The following is a 21,076-nucleotide window of genomic DNA, read 5'->3' as shown; positions in this document are numbered from 1 at the left end:
ACTCGTCCGAGTCACTTCCTGATGCCTGGTCTTGCCCTCAAAGACCTTTGCTTCATGGGCAGAACTCTTCTACAGTAAGTATCCAGCAGGTGGCGTTATTCCAATCGTTACAGTCCCCCCTGTTGTTCCTCAAGAAACAAAATGTTTCCTTGACGGAACAGTAAAAACAATATGATAACTATTGCTAACTAATAATATGTGAACAACAATATAGAAAAGGAAGAGAGGAAAGTTTTGTCTAGAGGGGTGATTTTTTGTCCTCATGAACCGACGCTTTGACATTAGTCTTGCAAAGGGAGGGCCTCTGCAGAGAGTACATGTTACAGATGGTGTATATTATAACAGAAAGAGAAAAAAACAACAAAAACAACAAATCAAAACTGTTCATTTAAAGTCTCTGAAAGTCTTTTCTCAGATGTCCTCTAGGTGTAGTCGTGGAATGGAAGTCTTTTCAGGGGTTGATGTGTGGATACTGGTAATCAGCCAGGAAATTTCCTACAAAATTGAGCTTAACACAACTTTAAAATAGCTTTGTCAATAATCAAATCAAACAATGAAAGTTCTCAAAAACATGTCTAAGGGAATTCATAATCTTAGTTGTTACACATGAAACATATAATAAAACAAAAATTGAAACATTCTTAAAAATTATAATATTACTATAGTCCCCCTTATGGAGGGTAATTGAGAAGACAATTGCTGCAATATTAATTATTAAAAATAATTTTTATCTTTGTTTCATCACTTTTTGCATCATCTGCCTAATTATCCTCATGCCATTATGAGAAATTTTAAAATCTAATATAATTAGTAACAGATGTCAAGGCCAAATTCAACACTGTTATTTATCATGACACCTGAGATAATTATGGGGGTTACCAAAAAAGAACAGAGAAATGATGGGATATGAGCATTCCCACATTTGAGCAATATGTACTGCCCATGCAGTATGCCAGGCTTAAAATAGGTGGATGGAATATATGTCCATGCCACCGAACATATTAGAGGAAACTGAGTCAGACTTAATCAGATGCATGGGATTGAGATGTCCATGGCATCAGGCATATAGGAGGGAGCATAGAAGCCAGGTGTAGAAGTGAGATGGGTGGGATCAATACTTCCAGCCATCTGTACAATATTGTGGGGAAAAATAAAATAAAATATTAAACCAAGAGAATCCAACCTAAACATTTGTCAAAAGCCGTTCCCTCGGCCATACCTTGACTTCATGCATGTCTCCCCTCATGTGACAGTTCAGTGTCTGCTCTTGCATGTATTCCTCTTGTGATTGGATGGCATCTTGGCCAACTGGCATCTGATAACTCAGAATAAAGGTAATTAGTGTCTTAAATGATAAGTTCCCATAATCCAAGTCTCATATGGATTTAAAAATTGAGGATAATAAATGATTGCAAAAAATGTGAATACATCTTGACTCAGAACACAATATATAGTTATGCAACAATTTCAAATAATATCTTTTTTTTTACTTAGTATACAATTACTTTTGTGAAAAATCTGAACATATTTAAATACAAGTTAAAGCACAACACAATCTCAAAGACAACTTTTACAAATGTTCCCCTCTTTTTTTTTTTTTTTTGGAATATGCTTATCAAAAATAATACTTCTAGAATCAATTTACACTTGCCATGGCAAACAATTTGCTAGGGAAATGCTTTAAAGAGTTTGATCAAATAATCAGTTGAGAAAAAATAACAAAAACAAACAACTCAGAATATGGGAGCACAATACTCCTAGAATTAACATTGTATTATGAAATCAAAACCATCTTGCAATGTTTCAAAATTAGAGAGATGAATAAATAGAAAAAAATACACACGGAACAATAAAAGACAATGAAATTCAAACTAGGGAAATCTAAATGAATATGAACTTAATATTAATAAGAGTATTATAAAATATAAACTTGATCATATGACTATAAAAAGCTTTACAAATATTCTCCTTGTTTTAGAAACTAAGTATAAGTCACAATCTCAAAAGCATGAAAATCTCTATGAAAATAAACCCATACCATTAATTTCAAAATGTATATATAATAGCATAGAAATCCTATGTAACCTCTGAACTGATACTATTACTCTGAGTGAATTCAGAACACTTTTGATTCTGATATCTAAAATCCCCAACACTCATATCAATACCTTGCCCCTTACTTCTACATTTCTGTACAATATATACCCTTCCATGGCAAAAGAAGCAGAGTCTTGAACTATGTTGATGATTGTCATTCTTATACAGCTTAAATTTTTCTTCTTTAACCCCTCTATATTGTCTGTCAGTCTTTTCACCATACAAATGCTTTATAAGATTACTAATGAAAGACAAAAGCAGGTTAGCAAAATTATCAACAAAACGAGCATATCTGGAATTTAAAGGGTTTTCTAAGGTTGTCTCAGAAGCACAGCCAGGCTGGGGAAGGGCTGAGCCTGAATCTGCAAATGTAGTTAGAGAAAGTTGAGCATGCGCATCAGATCTCTGGACTTCCCAGGCTGGGGAAGCAATGGGCTTGGCCATGGGAGGAGTAGAGGGTGGGGTCTGTAGAGGAGGGGAGGGACCAGCACAATTTGAATCAGATTTTATTTTGAACTCAGGCCTGGATTCCTCTTCCCCCACTTTGCCTCCAGGTGCTAGGGGATTAAAAGCTTCTAGAGGGTGGGTCATTGCCTCCAGGCATGCAAAATTAAAGCAACAATTACTGTTAGAACTGGGAAAAGCTGCGGGAATCTCTTCAGGTTTCTCTGAAAAAGCATGGTTGGGAGAGGGAGAGATATTTCCTTGTGTGAGTAAGTTGCTGGCTCTTTTAACAAAAATAAAAAGAAAAATAGAAAATCCACAAAAACAAAGCATTAACATGATCTTATCTCCCATTTGTCTGGTTAAACAGACTGAAATCAAAAATAGGATAATTAGGGAGTTTAAAAGGTCCATTCGAAAAAAAATTTAAAGGAAAACACAGCCAGTACGCCAGTACGTAGCAGTTAAAGGGAGAGGGAGGGGAAATTTCTTACCCAACCAGAAGATCAGAAGAAGACTGAGGTTTAGCTTTCCTCTTCGTGGTCAGCCATCTGTTAAGGGCTAAAATTCTAGCTAAACTGTCTAAAATATCTAATGAGTGGTCGCCAATAAATTATAAGCTTTAGCAAGAGTTAGACTTTTAAGCATTTATTAAGGAGAATAAGAATTTGGTAAAGAGAGAGAGAAAGGCCTAGATTCCTATCTATTAAAGGGAGAGCACATTTCTAGCTCTGCTCTCCACCAGCGTCCTCAGGAAAGAGCCCCAGACCGAGCGCCAGTCTCTTCCTTCCTCCTCCCACTCGTCCGAGTCACTTCCTGATGCCTGGTCTTGCCCTCAAAGACCTTCGCTTCATGGGCAGAACTCTTCTACAGTAAGTATCCAGCAGGTGGCGTTATTCCAATCGTTACATGAGGAACAACAGGGGGGACTGTAACGATTGGAATAACGCCACCTGCTGGATACTTACTGTAGAAGAGTTCTGCCCATGAAGGGAAGGTCTTTGAGGGCAAGACCAGGAGTCAGGAAATGACGCGGACTAGTGGGAGGAGGAAGGAAGAGACTGGCGCTCAGTCTTGGGCTCTTTCCTCTGGACTCTGGTGGAGAAGGGAGCTAAAAATGTGCTCTCCCTTTAATAGATAGAAATCTAGGCCTTTCTCTCTCTCTTTACCAAATTCTTATTCTCCTTAATAAATACTTAAAAGTCTAACTCTTGCTAAAGCTTATAATTTATTGGCGACCACTCATTAGATATTTTAGACAGTTTAGCTAGAATTTTACCCCTTAACATGTCTATCTCCCTTCCCCTCTCTTTCTCCTCTTTTGGCTACTGATCTGATTGGTTCTTTGCTAGGTTAATTTTTTTTCCTAAAAAAATTAAATTGCATTTATTTTCTCTCCCTCTCAAACCATCCCGCACTGAAAAGAAAAAATAGAGCCCTTGTAATGAATATACATGATAAAGCAAAACAAATAACTGCATTGATCATGCCCTCAAATCTTCCTTTTATTCTGCACTTTGAAACCATGACAGTATCTGGAATACAATAGGCACTTAATAAATGCTTTTGATTGACTATCAGGGGGTGTATCAAATTCACCATTGTTCTTTGGAATCATGCCTGGTCCTTGCATTGATCAGAGTTCTTAAGTATTTCAAAGTTGTTTTCCTTCCTTATTTTCTTTCTTTCTTTTTTTTAAGGATTCACCACTATTTTTTTTTAGCATTAATTTTTTTTTTTAGTGAAGCAATTGGGGTTAAGTGACTTGCCCAGGGTCACACAGCTAGTAAGTTTTAAGTGTCTGAGGCCGGATTTGAACTCAGGTACTCCTCACTCCAGGGCTGGTGTTTTATCCACTGCGCCACCTAGCTGCCCCTTTAGCATTAAATTTTAATTTATTTTCATAAAGATTTTTCTTTTCTCCCTCCCACCATCCTCACACCACTGAGAAAGCAAGGCAAAAAACACCCTTATTACAAACTTGTATAGTTAGGCAAAATAAATTCTCCCTTTGGCCAGATCATTTTTAAAAAATATGCCACATAAATCGGCAGTCATCAAAACTATCTGGTTGGGGGCAGCTAGATGGCGAAGTGGATAGAGCACCAGCCCTGGAATCAGGAGTACCTGAGTTCAAATCCGGCCTCAGACACTTATACTTACTAGCTGTGTGACCCTGGGCAAGTCACTTAACCCCAATTGCCTCACTAAAACAACAACAACAAAAAACAAAAAACTATCTGGTACTGGCTAAGAAATAGAGTGGAGGACCAATGGAATAGGCTAGGCATAGGAGACACGGTAGTAAATGACATTAGTAATGTACTGTTTGATAAACCCAAAGACCCCGGCTTCTGGGATAGGAATTCAGTATTTGACAAAAACTGCTGGGAAAACCGGAAGATAGTATGGCAGAAATTAGGCATAGACCAACATCTGACACCTTATACTAAAATAAGGTCAAAATGGGTACATGATTCAGACATAAGAGGTGATGTCATAGGACAATTAGGAGAAGAAGGAACAGTCTACCTTTCAGATCTTTGGAAAGGAGAGCAGTTTATGACCAAATAAGAGGTAGAGAATATTATGAAATGCAAAACGGATGATTTTGATTACATTAAATTAAAAAGGTTTTGTAAAAACAGAAGCAATGCATCCAAAATTAGAAGGGATGCAGAAATCTGGGAAACAATTTTTATGGCCAGTACTTCTGATAAAGGCCTCATTTCTTTTGTTTGTTTGTTTGTTTTTGTTTTGTTTTGTTTTTGTTTTGTATTTTTTAATAAAGTTTGTAATCCAATGGACACACAAAACAAAACTGCGCTGAGAAAAAACAGTTCCATAAATTAATAAGAGTTGGGAGCGGCTAGGGGATAAAAAGTCTCTTTGTACACGTGTCTAACACTCCTACATCGCGGGGTGGGGGGTGGGTATGGGAGATTTGGGAGAATGGATGGAGGGGAGGGTGAGCCACGTTTAAATGAAGCGCACTTACAAATGAGGGATGATACAAAGTCTGAGTATGAAAATAAGATTTTCTCTGAAAACACATTTTTGGCACAGATTAAAAAAATGTATGTCAGGGGATTTTGATTTTTTTAAAGTCAGTATTATATATATATATATGTATATGTATATATATATGTGTGTATGTGTATATATATATACATACATACACACACACACATACACACACACATACACACACACACACACACACACACACACACACACACACACACACACACACACTGAGTTCTGCATATCCCACCAGGAAGGAAAACCAAAGTTTCCAGATTGCTGTTTTTTCCCCAATGTAAACTGTACATCCCAGATGAATTAAAGATGGTGGCAGCGGGAGAGTTGATTAAGAAGGATGACGGGGATCCAGAAGAGAAGGGGAACTGAGGGTTGGGAAAGAGGGAAAGGGGACAAAAACAATCCAGTGAAATGTTCCTTGACCCCTAGATTTCTGCAGAAGTTCCCAAGTCCTGCGTTTTGAGTCCGCGATGCGTGTTGATGTACATCAAGACATCCAGAAAGTCACAGCATGTCTTCAACTGTGCAAAAGTCCAAGTGACTAATTTAGTGCAAAGGCAGTTCAGGTTTTTTTTTTCTTTTTTTCTGTTTGTTTAAAAAATTTCTTTTGCCCTCCCCCTCCCCCTTCCCCTGGGCCCAGGCCCTGATCCGCCTGCTGAGTGCCTCGTTGTCCCTAAGCTAAAGCATCATGTAAACACACAGGTAGCAGCACCACGCCCAGCGACAGTCTGATCCGAGGCCATGGAGGGCAGGAGGCCAGGCATCCGCCAGCGTTCTCTTCACACTCCGCTCCTCTCGCCCTCTTCTTCCTTTTGTCTCGTGTGGTGGTGGGGTTTTTTTGGTGCAGGGCCTTGGAAAGAATAAACCAGCTCAGACAGCATCTGCCCAGGGCTCACACAGAGGCAATGATGATCATGAGGTGGGGGGAGATGTTGGAGATGCTGGCAAGGAGGTCGGGGAAAGGCCTCATTTCTAAAATATATAGGGAACTAAATCAAATTTATAAGATTCCAAGTCATTCCCCAATTGAGAAATGGTCAAAGGATATGAACAGGCAGTTTTCTGATGAAGAAATCAAAGCTATCTATTGCCATATGAAAAAATGTTTTAAATCACTATTGATTAGAGAGATGCAAATTAAAATAACTCTGAGGTACCACCTGACACCTATCAGATTGGCTAATATGACAAAAAAGGAAAATAATAAAGGTTGGAGAAGCTGTGGAAAAGTTGGAACACTAATGCATTGTTGGTGGAGCTGTGAATTGATCCAACTATTCTGGAGAGCAATTTGGAATTATGCCCAAAGGGCTAGAAAGCTGTGCATGCCCTTTGACCCAGCAATACTACTTTGGGGTCTTTTCCCCAAAGAGATCATAAAAAATGGAAAAGGACCCACATGTACAAAAATATTTATAGTTGCTCTTTTTGTGGTGGCAAGGAATTGGAAATTGAGGGGATGTCCATCAATTGGGAAATGGCTGAACAAGTTGTGGTATATGAATGTAATGGAATTCTATTGTCCTGTAAGAAATGATGAGCAGGTGGAGTTCAGAAAAACCTGGAAGGACTTGCATGAACTGATGATGAGTGAGATGAGCAGAACCAGAAGAACATTATACACAGTACCATCAACATTATGTGTTGATCAACTGTGATAGACTAGATTCTTCTCACCAATCCAACGGTACAAGAAAGTTCCAAAGGACTCATGATGGAAAAGGCTCTCCAAATCCAGAAAAAAAAAGGAACTGTGGAATACGGATGCTGATTGGACCATACTATTTCATTTGTTTTTGGTGCTGTTGGTTTTCTGATTTGAGATTTTTCCTTTGTGCTCTGATTCTTCTTGTATAACATGATTAATGCAGAAATATGTTTAATGTTATTATGTAGATATAACCTTTATCAGATTGCCTACTGTCTAGGGAAGGGGGGAGGGAGGGAGAAAAATTTGAAATTGGAAATCTTATATAAACAAATGTTGAAAACAATTTCTACATATAACTGGAAAATAATAAAATACTTTTATTTTTAAAAATATACCTCAATTTGCACTGTGAGTCCATCATCTTTCTAACTGGAAATGTGTAGCATGTTTCACTGTGAGTCTTCTGGAACTGTGATTGATGGTTGTGTTGATCAGAAGTTCAAAATCTTTCAAAGTAAATTGTCTTTACAATATTTTTGTTGTATAAATTGTTCTTGGGCTCACTTCACTCTGCACCAGATCAATCTTTCCAGGTTTTTCTGAAATCTTTTCATCATTTCTTCTGGAGCATTAATATTCTATCACATTCATATAGCAAAATTTATCCAGCCATACTCTAATTGATGGGCACATTCTTAGTTTTCAGTTCTTTGTCATGACAAAAAGAGCAATAAACCTAAAATTCTCTCAAATCTGGGCATATTTGGATAAGGTATGTTAATGAGCTTATGAGATCATTATGTTAATGAGGATAAATTTCTTAGGTGGGCTAGTCTAAATTTAGGAGCCAGTAGCATTTGAGAAGCTGTCTTACTAGAGAATGGACATTGGAGGAGGGTGGAATCTTATCAATGTAATGAACTGTTTAAATCCTGAGGATACGCATAAAGACTCCATTACCATTTCAGTGGCTCAGAGAATAGAGCACAGAGTCTACTGTCTGGAAAACCTAAGTTCAACTTGGACTTCATCCACTTACTTACTAGATCTGTGATGGGGCAAATAACACGAATTCTTTTTGCCCCCGATTTCTCAATTGTAAAATCCCAAAGTGTGAAGCTATTGTAATAGCACTAACCTCCCACAGTTGCCATACTGATCAAATTAGATAAATGCAAAGCACTTAGCTTAATGCCTAGCACGGAGTAGTTGATTAATATTGCTTGTTTCATTCTTTTATTTGCATTCCTCTACTCCTATACATTTTATTGTATTAAACTTTCACAAGTGATATCCCTAATAACCTCCCCCAGTAAATGAAGACATCTTCACCATCCCACAATCTACAGAAAGATGTAGATCCTTTTCTACTGTTGAATCTTTAAAAGGAAACAAAGCAAGAAGAACATTTGCTTCAGTAGAACACAACACTGATTTTCCAGAAAGGAGTCTTCCCAGCATATCTCAAAATTTTCAAAATTCTTGAGAAACTGAAGTAAGGGCGGTCCCCTCCTTTCCTTATGGCCCCCCTGTCATGCCGTGTATCTGGAGAGGTGTAAAACAAAGAGAAGTGTGTTCCCAAAGGTATTAGAAACTTGGCAGAAAAGGGAGCCATATATCAGGGCGTACGTGTGCGTGTTTGTTGAGTGTGTAATGAAACAAACCTGTGCATATAATGCCAAAAATTTATGTCAATTTTTGTGCTCTGCATACTGAAAACAGATGAGGATTTCGGATCAAAATGGAAAAGAGTGTAGAGACCCAGATGTCGGCAGAGCACTGTCGAAATCTTATTGCAAGAGATGGACAGAAATGCCAGAGCATTCGTAGGCCTGGCTTCAGTTGGATCTCCACTTTCGGAAGGAATATCCTTATGAGTAAATTCCAGTTCCTTTGGAGAGCTTAAGGATAAACTCTCTCCCGTTGTCTGTCCCCGCCACAATAAAAGCTCCTAGAACATGTAGGCAGGGGCTCTTACCTTAGTGCTCTGTCTGCCCAAGATGCAGCCCTCTAAGACCTAGCACATTGTAGGCACTCCATTGTTCAGTTGAAGTGGAGTGGAGTGAGGTGGAGTTTTGAGCACGAGACCCAGCATGCAGCTAGATAACCAGAAAGGTCTAAAGGATGCGAGAAGACAGAGAGGAAGGGGCGGGCGCTCACTCACCCAGGCTGGGGAATATGTACGTCCAGAGACCCCGAAGGAGGTGAGAAATCAAGAGAGGAACCCGGCCGAGGGGCAGCGCTGGCTCCTGTGTAGGGGTGGGCGGTGTGACGCCCAGAGGAAAGCGCTGAAAAAAGAAACTGCGTTGGCCGGGAATCGAACCCGGGTCAACTGCTTGGAAGGCAGCTATGCTCACCACTATACCACCAACGCTCACACGTTACACCGCCGCCTCTGCCCACCTACACTAAGAGCACGGGTTGCTCCCCCCCCCTGATTCGCCAGGAGGACCAGCACGAGAGCCTGGCCCGGAGTTCAGCTCACCGGCTGGCTTCGCCCGCTGCACACACTAGCCGAGGCCAGCACAGACCTCCACTTGGCTCCTTGGCAGCCGCTCTCCCGTGCCCCAAGACTTGAGCCCCCACACGCCTCCTCTGCCACTCCTGCCAGGGACGCTGCCTGGTGCTGCCCGAGATCAGCCGCATCCCTTCCTCCTCGAGGGCGCCGCTGGGCCAGGGCCTCGGCTCCCAGTTCCTGCTACAGTCCGTGGCCATCCCGGCCCGCGATCCGCAGCGGTGCGGCAGGCCGAGGCTACCTCCGAGGCTGCTGGTGCGACTGTGGAAACCCGCGCTCCAACACACCCCTCAGCTAAGGCCAGCTGGAGTCCGCCCGTTTTCGGGGGGAAAGGAAGCAAGAACGGGTCTCCAGTGTTCTGGGCCAAAGCCCACCCCTGCGCCCGGACCAGGCTGTGATCTCTATGGCTGAGGTTGCCACATCTGTCTCCCGCGGGTCCTGCCTCAATCGTACACGGCCCTGCCCGCACTATCGGCGGTCCCGCACTTGACCTTGACATAGAGTTCTCTTGCGCCCACTTCGTGGTCGTGTTGTGTTGGCGCTTATTTGCGTGTGAGTTCTGGAGATGTTGGTTTTGTGCCATCTGCAGGCAAGAGCTCGTGCGTTCAGAGAGTAGGCACTGGGGTGAGCTCCTTGGATCCAGGGACTGGGGCGCCCTGGCCTGAGACCCTCACTTCGGACAGCCTCCGGGACCTCGCCAGCTAAAGCAGGAACGCTGTTAGCAACCTAGAGGCTTCCCCTGCTGAGGTGGAGCACCGAGCCTTGGATCTGCTGTGGCTTCTTTTTCAATGTAGAGGCGAGGGATTGAGCGAGAGAATCCTTGGGCGCCTGGGGTAGGGGGAGGGCCTACTCTTGGACGACCTGGAGGGTAAGGAGGATATCTAGCGTGCGTGGGGTCAGGTGCGTTTGGCAATGACTTGGGGGAAAGTGGTGCGAGAAACAATGAGTGGCCACAAAGGCACCTTTTGCGCTTGGACAGACTTCGGCTGCTCGGAATTGAAGCGGTAGTGAAGAGAGTAGGCAAGGTTTGGGCAGTGTGTTTCAAAATTAGTCCACGTGCTCCCGGTCAGGGAAGCGAACCCCGGCCTCCCGCGTGACAGGCGGGGATACTGACCACTATACTAACGAAGATGCAACTGAAATACATCTTCTGGTCTGCAGCTTCTGTCCTAAAGACAAACTTCCGATTGTTTGACAATTTCTGCTTTGGGGGTTCTTGGGAACCAAGACTGCGGAGCTTGACAACCAAGGCCCTTTCGTCCTTCCCCACCTCCCCTGCTTGCCTGCTCAAATCACTTTCCCTCTCTCAGTTCGCCCAGCGAGTTACCTCCGCAGGTGCCCTATCATTCCTTACTTGTTCTCCAGAACTTCATTCCTTTCCCGGAATTAAAGAGACTGATTTCCAAAAGAAGAAATTCTTCAACTTGGCCTGTGCGTGCGCGTGTTTGTATTTGATCATCTGAAAGTCTCCGGCAGCCTATACTCCTCAGGAGAACGGTTTTGTTTTGTTTTGTTTTTTGTTTTTTTTTAGTGAGGCAATTGGGGTTAAGTGACTTGCCCAGGGTCACACAGCTAGTAAGTGTTAAGTGTCTGAGGTCGGATTTGAACTCAGGTCCTCCTGAATCCAGGATCGATGCTTTATCCCCTGCACCACCTAGCTGCCCCCGAGAAGGTCTTTGAAGGCATAAAATGAAATCCAACAAATTTCTAACGACACTAATGGTATTGACATAGAATTATCAATGTGCTTTTAAAAACTTAACCACGTTCAAGGACATTAGGATAAAACTCTTGTCCTTTCACGATGGAGTCTATAGGGAATGGGAGAGGAGAAGAGCATACATACCCCAGGAGAAGGAGGGGATCGAAGGCGATAGGTGGGGAGATGTCTGAGAAAGAGTGGTACTGTGAGGAAGCTGCGCCTGGAGGTTGGTGAGCGACGGGCAGGTGGGTGAAACGAGAAGGGAGAGCAGTTTGATTGCTCAGGAACCGGTCAGGGCTGCTCCTTTGAGCAGGTCTCTTCTCTCCTGGACATTTTCGCTTCCGCTGTAATGTTGGTCTGGTCCCCTTTCCATGGCAACCCCATCCTTACCCGTCAGTCCTGCACACTTTTTAGAAAATTCTCTTCCCCCCGCCCATTTACTCCCTGGGAGGAAGTTCTCCAGTGCTTCTAAGTCCCTGCCTGTCTAAGCTTTGCTTCACCGGCCTCTCAGTCGGTATGACGTTTGCACACCCGGTCCCCTGCATGACCTGGTCACGGCTAGGCCGGCGCCTCCACAGAGGCTCTCCCGCTCTGGGACCCGTTCTTTGGAAAAGCCCTGTCCCCCCGGCCATTCCCCCTCTCCCCAAGGAGACTGGACGCTGCATGAGAGCAGGTGTCCAGTTCTTTCGTTTTCTGAGTCGTTCCCTCCCACCGCTTTCAACTCCCCTCCCCAGTATCGAGGGATCTATCTATTGCTTGGTTTCCATGAGGGGCTGGGGACCTGCTTGCTGGAAAGAGGGCGGCCCTAGAAAGAATGGCCTCGGCCCTGAGCTGCTTGTGTTCTCCAATGAGACTGGGGCAGCGGGGATCGTGGAGGCAGTTGAGGAAGGCTAGGGCAGCGGTGTTGCGCGGAGCGAGAACGGCGGAAAAGGTCGGGCCAGGTGCGGGTGGTTTGTAGCGGCGGATGTTTGGGCCCCTGGTGAGAGCGCGTTAGCTTGCAGAGGCGGGCGGGAAGGCGCGCATCGTGCGCGGAAGGATGGTGGTGTAGGCGCGGGCTTTCTTAGACAGAGCTGGTGCCAGAGCGAGAGGTTAAAGCGCGTGGAAGGAGATGTTGTATAGACAGAGGCTGGGGGAAATGAAATGGGAAACCTAGGCTTGTGTTGGTGCTGCAGCCGGTACGGCCAGAGGAGAGGGAGGGGGAGCTTTGAGAGCGTAGTCAGGATGGCCGAGCGGTCTAAGGCGCTGCGTTCAGGTCGCAGTCTCCCCTGGAGGCGTGGGTTCGAATCCCACTCCTGACAGCTTTCTTTTGCTTGGCACTGTGTGGTCTCGCCGAGGCCTCAGCGCTACTCGAGGAAGAGGGAGAGACTTGCCCAGGCCTTCATAGGCCAGGCTTTGACTTGTGTGCGTGTGAATGAGGGTGTGAGGAGGAACCGTGGCCTGTGTAAGGACCGAAGTGGATTTTTGCCAGAGGGTAGGTAGATTGGAAGAGAGACGCACGCATGGACAGCGCGCCTTCGGAAACTTCCCAACAATAGAGTTTTAGGTACTTAGGCTCAGGAGGAGTAGGGAAAGTGGAGGAAGAAGAAGAAGAAGAGAACTTTAGGGCTTGGGGCAGGACCTAGGCGAAATACAAATGTGTCGGGAAAGATCAAAGAACCCCTAAAGAGAGTAGGCGTTGTGTCGCATGGGTGGTTCAGTGGTAGAATTCTCGCCTGCCACGCGGGAGGCCCGGGTTCGATTCCCGGCCCATGCAAAAGAAAACTTTTAAAACAAGGGCCCTCCGTTTGTGGGTCTGGCTGTCCCCCCTGTTCGCCTTTTGGACGGCTCATTGTAGCACGCTTGATTCTCCAGAAGAACTCTGTTTCCTAGTCACGACCCTACACTCTCGCGTTATCCCTTGCCACCCTCTAGCCCAACTCATACCTTAAGAAAGCCGAAGAAGCCTGTGCCTCTCCGACTCTTGGACAGCAGGGAAGGCCCTCCTCCTGGTCAACTAAAGGACCAGGTTTTTGGCAAAAGTTGGTGCCCACTCTGTTCTGCCTCGCCTTCCCATTCCCCTCTTCCCCTCTCTCTCCCATCCCTTTTCTCCGCACTAGTTTGTCAGTCGGACAGTTTGGACGAACTGAACGGATACTTGAAACTGGTGCTACTCTAACCCTGGTTTTCCTGAATCACTTGGGACTTGGAGAAACTCCCAAGGGAAAGGTAGCAATAGAGAGAAGGAGCAGAGCGAGAGAAAGTGAGCTCTCCATTTTGTTGGTGCTAGTCAAGTGTAAAACAATATTCCCTGACCGGGAATCGAACCCGGGCCGCGGCGGTGAGAGCGCCGAATCCTAACCACTAGACCACCAGGGAATACAAAATGGGCAACCTTACTTCCTCCCTCTGCAGTACATCCACCGTCTGTACTTCTCCCCTGTCCTCTTCACCCTTCCCTGGGGACCTATTGGACCCATGTCTGGCCTCTCCCTTGGATTACTTACCCTCCGGGCTAAACAGTCCCTCCGACCCGATACCCACTACTCCACTGTCCCTCTCCTACACATCAGCTCATCCCCCTAAATTGTACCAGCCTCCGGCCTCACTTGAACAAAGCACACACGTACACAAAAATTTGAATCCCAAACCTCTACCTCCCCTGCCATTTTTCCCGAACTCAATTTCTTCTCATTCTACACCTTGCTGCCTGCTGCCCTTACACATTCCATTCACTCAGTGGATAGCTTCAGCTGCCTTTTTGCTTTTGTGCCATGCTTTCTTTCCCCTCTCTTCAGAGCATCTGAAGATACGTTGGTGCCTCTTCCTTGAACTTACTAAAATTCATTTGGTTATCCTCTACCTGCCTTTTTTTTCCCCCGAGTCAGTAACAATGTGTTGTTTTTGACCATGTTCTGCTCCACTTTCCTCGCTGGGCCCCTGCCAGTCAATATGCCAGGAGTAACCCAGAAAGAGCTTGATTGGTACCCGGGTTCAGGCGAGAGTCTTAATTGAGTTTCAGGTATGTACTGGATATCCAGGTTGTAATGTCTGAAAGGCAGTTGGAGCTGCGAGATTGGAGGTAAGAAGAGACTGAGTCAGGAAAAGTAGATTTGGGAATCATGGGAGTTGATGAGGTCAAGTGAAAAAGTAGAGAGAGAAGAGAAGGGACCCGAAAAATTTTCCTGAGGGAAAGCTACAATTGTAGCGGGTGATATACAGGAAGATCTAGCAAAGGAGAAAGAGACAGAACGTTCTGATGTCTAGGAGGAAAACTGGGAGAGAAGTGTGGGCAGGAAAGAAGCAGGGTCCACGGTGTGTGCCGAAAAAGCACAACTCCTCCCCGTCGGGGAATTGAACCCCGGTCTCCCGCGTGACAGGCGGGGATACTCACCACTATACTAACGAGGAAGCTGTTAACTCGCTTCCGCTGTAAGCCTTTTCCTCGTCCACTCCAGTTTCTGGTCTGGGGCTTCTGAGATTTCAGTTTCGGAGCGTCACAAATGACAAAAGGCCCTTCCTGGTCCCTATCTCCGCTGTCGCCTAGAAAACCCTCTCTCACTCACTGCACCCAGGGAGTCATCGCCGCAGCCTTCACAGCTTTAATCACTTGTCCTACAGGAAATCTTTTATGTTCCGGAAAGAAAAAATCCGCTCTCCAAAGGAAAAAATTCTTTAACGGGCGTGTGCGTCTGCTGCGTGCATGTGTATCTATGTTGGTCTGCTTGTTTGCCCCTTTTAAAGTCTCCAGCAACCTATGGGTCCCTTCTCTGGATCATGTTTTTGAATAAAAATCCAATCAATCACTAACGAAGCCAATGGTATTGACAGAGTCGTCGATGTGTGTGTGTGTGTGGTTTTTTTTAAATTAACATCAGTATGCCCAAAGAGCTATAAAACTGTGCGTGCCCTTTGACCCATCAATATCACTACTAGGTCTGTATCCTCAAGAGACCATAAAAAGGGGTAAAGGACCGACATGTACAAAAATATTCATAGCAGCTCTTTTTGTGGTGCCAAACAATTGAAAATTGAGGGGATGTCCATCGATTGGGGAATGGCTGGACAAATTGTGGCATATGAATGTCATAGAATATTATTGTACTGTAATAAATGATGAGCAGGCAGATTTCAGAAAAACCTGGAAAGACTTACATGAACTAATGCTGAATGAAGTGAGCAGAACTAGGAGAATATTACACACAATTATTACACACAATAACAGCAGCTTTGGGCAATAATCAATTATGGTAGACTTAGCTCTTCTCAGTAATACAATGATCCAAGACAATGCCAAAACCTCTTTTTTTAATCATAAAAAACATTTTATTATTTTACAGTTACATGTAAAATTAGTTTTCAACATCCTTTTTAATAAAATTTTTTGTTCCAAATTTTTCTCCCACCCTTATTTCCCTCCCCCCTTCCCAAGACATAAAGCAATCTGATATAGGCTATATATGTACAATCACATTAAACACATTTCTGCATTAGTCATGTTGTGAAAGAAGAATTAGAAGAAAAGGGAAAGACCTGGGAAAAGATATAAAAAACATCAAAAAAGCAGAAACAGTATGGTTCAATCTGGGTTCAGAATCCACAGTTCTTTTTTTCTGCATGTGGGGAACATCACGAGTTCTTTGGAATTGTCTTGGGTCATTGCACTGTTGAGAAGAGCCAAGTCTATCACCATTGTTCATCACACAATGTTGCTGTTACTGTGTACTATGTTCTCCTGGTTCTGCTCACTTCACTCAGCATCAGTCCACTTAAGTCTTTCCAGGTTTTTCTGAAATCTGATATACAGATGCTCATCATTTATTACAGCACGATAGTATTCCATTACACTCATATACCACAATTTGTTCAGCCATTCCCCAATTGATAAGCATTGCCTCAGTTTCCAATTCTTTCCCACCACAAAGAGAGCTGTTATAAATATTTTTGTACAAGTGAGTCCTTTCCCCTTTTCTATGATTTCTTTGGGATACAGACCTAGAAGTGGTATTCCTGGGTCAAAGGGTATGCACAGTTCCATAGCCCTTTGGACATAGTTCCAAATTGGTCTCCAGAATGGTTGGATCAATTCACAGCTCTACCAACAATGCATTCGTGTTCCAATTTTTCCACAGCTTCTCAGACATCTATTATTTCCCTTTTTTGTCATATTGGCCAATCTGATAGGTGGTACCTCAGAGTTGTTTTAATTTGCATTTCTCAAATCAATAGTGATTTAGAGCATTTTTTCATATGGCAATAGATAGCTTTGTTTTCTTCATCTGAAAATGGCCTGTTCATATTCTTTGACCATTTTCACTTTGTTTTTTTTTTTCCTTCTTGCGGTTTTCCCCTTTTGTTCTGATTCTTCTTTCACAACATGACAAATGCAGAAATATGTTTAACATGATTATACACATATAACCTATATCAGATTGCTTGCTGTCTTGGGGAGGGGGAGGGAGAAAAATTTGAAACTCAAAATTTTAAAAAAAAGAATGTTATTTTAAAATAATCAATCTAGTGAACATCAGTACAAATATTTGCAGCGAATTATGTTAACAGTAATTGTTAAAATGGGAAAATGTCACTAGTAATAGAAGAATGAACAACAAAAATAATTAAGTTTGGGGACACTAGGATATCCTTTAAGATGCTGGCCGTTACTCTTGTTCAAGGGGGAGACCCTAGGGGAGGTGAAATGGAAAGAAGAGGAGGAGGAGTAGGGGGAGCGGGAGGAGGGGGAGAAGGAGGACGAGGAGGAAATAAGGCTGGTAGGAAAATCAGGTTGGGAAAGATTGGTGCTGTGAAGCTTCTCCTGGAGGTCCCTGGGCTATGGACGGGAGTATAGTACCACTAGAAACCAGAGTCGCTGAATGCTCAGAGACCAAATGGGCTCCTCCTTTGAGCCTGTCCATGACCAATTTTCACTTAATTTTCACTTAAGTTGCATTGCTGATCTGGTTGGTCTCTGTCCCATGCCACCTCCCTCTTCTTGTACTGCGCTCCCCCAACACTGGCTCTGCGGGTAGAAATCCTGTCAGTGCTGAGTCCCCTCCGTGTCTAAGTTTTGCTTCAGAGGCTGCACAGTCTACACAGCATTGTCACATTCATTCTCCGGTGTCTCCTGGTCATATCTAAGCCGTGACCTCCACAGAGATGGCATTTTGGAAGGAGCTGAGCGTATTGAACCGAGAGGTCTGAGCATGTGGTTGTGTTGAGACTGCCGTCATTAAGAGTGAGGAATCATTTTGGAATACGGTCAGAATGGTCAAGCAGTACTGCGTTCAGGTCGCAGCCGTCTCTAGAGATGAGGGTGCGAATCCTACTCCTGATAGATATTCTTTGCCTACCAGTATGGTTCCAGGGTCTCTCGGACGAGGAAGAGGAAACTATCTTCTTTGACCCCTGACTCCAAGGACATCACCGCCTTCTCTCCAACGCTCTAGCCTTTCTCCAGTAGTGGTGTAGGCACGGACTTTCTTAGACAGAGCTGGTGCCAGAGCGAGAGGGTAGAGCGCGTGGAAGGAGATGTTGTATAGACAGAGACTGGGGGAAATGAAATAGGAAACCTGGGCTTGTGTTGGTGCTGCAGCCGGTACGGCCAGAGGAGAGGGAGGGGGAGTTTTAGGAGTGTAGTCGGGGTGGCCGCGTGGTCTAAGGCGCTGCGTTCGGGCTGCAGTCTCCCCTGGAAGCGTGGGTTCGAATCCCACTCCTGATAGCTTTCTTTTGCTTGGCACTGTGTGGTCTCGCCGAGGCCTCAGCGCTACTCGAGGAAGAGGGAGAGACTTGCCCAGGCCTTCATAGGGCCAGGCTTTGACTTGTGTGCGTGTGAATGAGGGTGTGAGGAGGAACCGTGGCCTATGTAAGGACCGAAGTGGATTTTTGCCAGAGGGTAGGTAGATTGGAAGAGAGACGCACGCATGGACAGCGCGCCTTCGGAAACTTCCCAACAATAGAGTTTTAGGTACTTAGGCTCAGGAGGACTAGGGAAAGTGGAGGAGACGGAGGAGGAAGAAGAGAAAGAAGAAGAGAACTTTAGGGCTTAGGGCAGGACCTGTGAGAAATACAAATGTGTCAGGAAAGATCAAAGACTTAGTTAAAGAGCAAAAGTATTACCTTGCATGGGTGGTTCAGTGGTAGAATTCTCGCCTGCCACGCGGGAGGCCCGGGTTCGATTCCCGGCCCATGCAAAAGCTGACTTTTAACATAAGGGCCCTCCGTTTGTGGGTCTAAATACCCCCCTGCCCGCCTTTTGGACGGCTCATTGTAGCTCGCTTGATTCTCCAGAAGAACTCTGTTTCCTAGTTACGACCCTACACTCTCGCGTTAGCCCTTGTCACCCTCTCGCCCAACTGTGGCTCTCCCCGGCTCTTGGACAGCAGGGAAGGCCCTCCTCCTGGTCATCTAAAGGACCAGGTTCTTGGCAAAAGTTGGTGACCACTCTGTTCTGCCTCGCCTTCCCTTCCCTCCCCCTCGCCCCCATGCCCATTCTCTGCACCAGTTTGCCAGTCGGATAGTTTGGACTAACTGAACGGATACTTAAAAGCGGCGCTACTCTACTCTGGTTTTCCTAAAGCACTTGGGACTTGGCGAGACTCCCAGGGGAGACGTAGCAAGAGAGAGAGGGAGCAGAGCGTGGCGACCATTTGCAACTGGGAGTGTTTACCCCAACAACTGGATGCATATCAGCATAAAACAACATTCCCTGACTAGGAATCGAACCCGGGTCGCGGCGGTGAGAGCGCCGAATCCTAACCGTTAGACCACCAGGGAGTAGGACCTAAAATTTCTTACTTCGTCCTTCTGCACTATAACCATTTTCTGCTTCTCTGCTTTGTCCTTTTCAGCCTTCCCTTGGGACTCATTTTGTCTATGTCTGGCCTCTCCCCTGGACCACTTACCCTCTGAGCTGAATAGTCCCTCGGAACCGATGCCCACTACTCCACTGTCCCTCTCCCACATGCCAGCCCATTCCCCTAAACGGTACCAACCTCTGGCCTCATTTGAACAAAGCACCCACGTACACAAGAATTTGAATCGCAAACCTCTACCTCCCCTGACATCTTTCCTGAATTCAATCTTTCCTCATTCCACACCTTAATCCCTGCTGCCCTTACACATTCAATTTACTCACTGGATCGCCTCAGCTGCCTTTTTAAATTTTTCTTTCTTTCTTTTTTCTTTCTTCCTTCCTTCCCTCCTTCCTCCCTCCTTCCCTCCCTCCCTCTAGCAAAGGAGAAAGAGACAGAACGTTCTGATGGCTAGGAGGAAAATTGAGAAAGGTTTTAAATTGGGAATTGGAAGTTCAGGCGGGAAAAGAGTGTGTATCAAAATAACACAAATCCTCCCCGTCGGGGAATTGAACCCCGGTCTCCCGCGTGACAGGCGGGGATACTCACCACTATACTAACGAGGAAGGCGCTGCTTGTGTCGCGCTGTTTACCCTTTCCTCTTCCTCTTTGGTTTCTAGTTTGGGGCTTCTTAGACTTCAGTTTCCGAGAGTCACAAATGACAAAAGGCCCTCCCTGGTCCCTATCTCTGCTGTCGCCTCAAACCCGTCTCTCATTCACTCCATCTCGGGAGTCACCGCCTCAGCCTTTACAGCTTTAGTCACTTGTCTTACAGGAAGTCTATTATTTTCCGGAATTAAAAAGACCCCCATCCAAAGGAAGAAAATCTTTAAACGACTCCTAGTTTTTTTCTTTTATTTAAAAAAAACACCTTTTTTGGAAAATTATCTTAATTTCCCCAAATTACATGTAAAATAATTTTAACATTCTTTCTTTAAAGTTTTGCGTTCCAAATTCTCTCCATCTCTTTCCTCCCCTCTCCTTGACAAGGCAAGCAATTTGATGTAGATTATACATGTGCAGTCCTGCAAAACATATTTCTGTATTAGTCGTGTTGCAAAAGAAAATACAGTAAAAAAGTTTTTTTTAAAGTATGTTTCAGGGGCAGCTAGGTGGCGCAGTGGATAGAGCACGGGCCCTGGAGTCAGGAGGACCTGAGTTCAAATCCAGCCTCAGACAAAACACGAGCTGTGTGACCTTGGGCAAGTCAAGGAACCCCAATTGCATCACACACACACAAAAAGCATGTTTCTATCTGCATTCGGACTTCATCACTTCTTTCTCTAAAGGTGGGTAGCGTTTTTCATCATATTCCTTCAGCATGGGACCACTGTAGTGCTGAGAATAGTTAAGCTATTTTACAATTGTTCATTGTACAATGTTGCTATTCCTGTGTACAATGTTCTCCCTGTTCTCCTCCCTTAACTTTGCACTTAACTTTGTTCTGCTCACTTAACTTTGCATCAGTTCATGTAAGTCTTCCCATAATATATAACATATAACATTTCATATAATCATATAACATGATTTGTTTGGCCATTTCCCAATTGACAGGTATCCACTTGATTTCCAATCCTTTCCCACTACGAAAAGAACTACTATAAATATTTTCGTACATATGGGTCTTTTCCCCTTTAAAATTATCTTTGGGATACAGATCTAGTAGTGGTATTACTGTGTCAAAGGGTATGCACAATTTTATAGCCCTTTGGACATAGTTCCAAATTGCTCTCTAGAATAGTTGAACAGGTCCACAACTCCACCAATAGAGCATTAGTATCCCATTTTTTCCTACACCC

General features: G+C 44.4%; 7 non-coding genes across 7 annotated transcripts; 3 read left to right on the top strand and 4 right to left on the bottom strand.

Annotated features, from left to right (window-relative positions):
* Positions 1 to 9,536: 9,536 nt before the first annotated feature.
* On the bottom strand, positions 9,537 to 9,608 carry TRNAG-UCC. Its single transcript has one exon. It is a non-coding gene; the product is annotated as a tRNA-Gly (tRNA).
* Positions 9,609 to 12,666: 3,058 nt separating this feature from the next.
* Positions 12,667 to 12,749, top strand: TRNAL-CAG. The gene has a single exon. It is a non-coding gene; the product is annotated as a tRNA-Leu (tRNA).
* Positions 12,750 to 13,133: 384 nt separating this feature from the next.
* On the top strand, positions 13,134 to 13,204 carry TRNAG-GCC. The gene has a single exon. It is a non-coding gene; the product is annotated as a tRNA-Gly (tRNA).
* Positions 13,205 to 13,734: 530 nt separating this feature from the next.
* On the bottom strand, positions 13,735 to 13,806 carry TRNAE-CUC. The gene has a single exon. It is a non-coding gene; the product is annotated as a tRNA-Glu (tRNA).
* A 960-nt stretch (positions 13,807 to 14,766) lies between these two features.
* Positions 14,767 to 14,838, bottom strand: TRNAD-GUC. The gene has a single exon. It is a non-coding gene; the product is annotated as a tRNA-Asp (tRNA).
* Positions 14,839 to 18,546: 3,708 nt separating this feature from the next.
* On the top strand, positions 18,547 to 18,617 carry TRNAG-GCC. The gene has a single exon. It is a non-coding gene; the product is annotated as a tRNA-Gly (tRNA).
* Positions 18,618 to 19,771: 1,154 nt separating this feature from the next.
* TRNAD-GUC lies at positions 19,772 to 19,843 on the bottom strand. Its single transcript has one exon. It is a non-coding gene; the product is annotated as a tRNA-Asp (tRNA).
* Between the last annotated feature and the right edge of the window lie 1,233 nt (positions 19,844 to 21,076).

This window comes from Dromiciops gliroides, chromosome 4, assembly GCF_019393635.1.
Source record: "Dromiciops gliroides isolate mDroGli1 chromosome 4, mDroGli1.pri, whole genome shotgun sequence".
Taxonomy (NCBI): Eukaryota; Metazoa; Chordata; class Mammalia; order Microbiotheria; family Microbiotheriidae; genus Dromiciops; species Dromiciops gliroides.
This window is presented reverse-complemented; position numbering and strand designations above follow the sequence as displayed.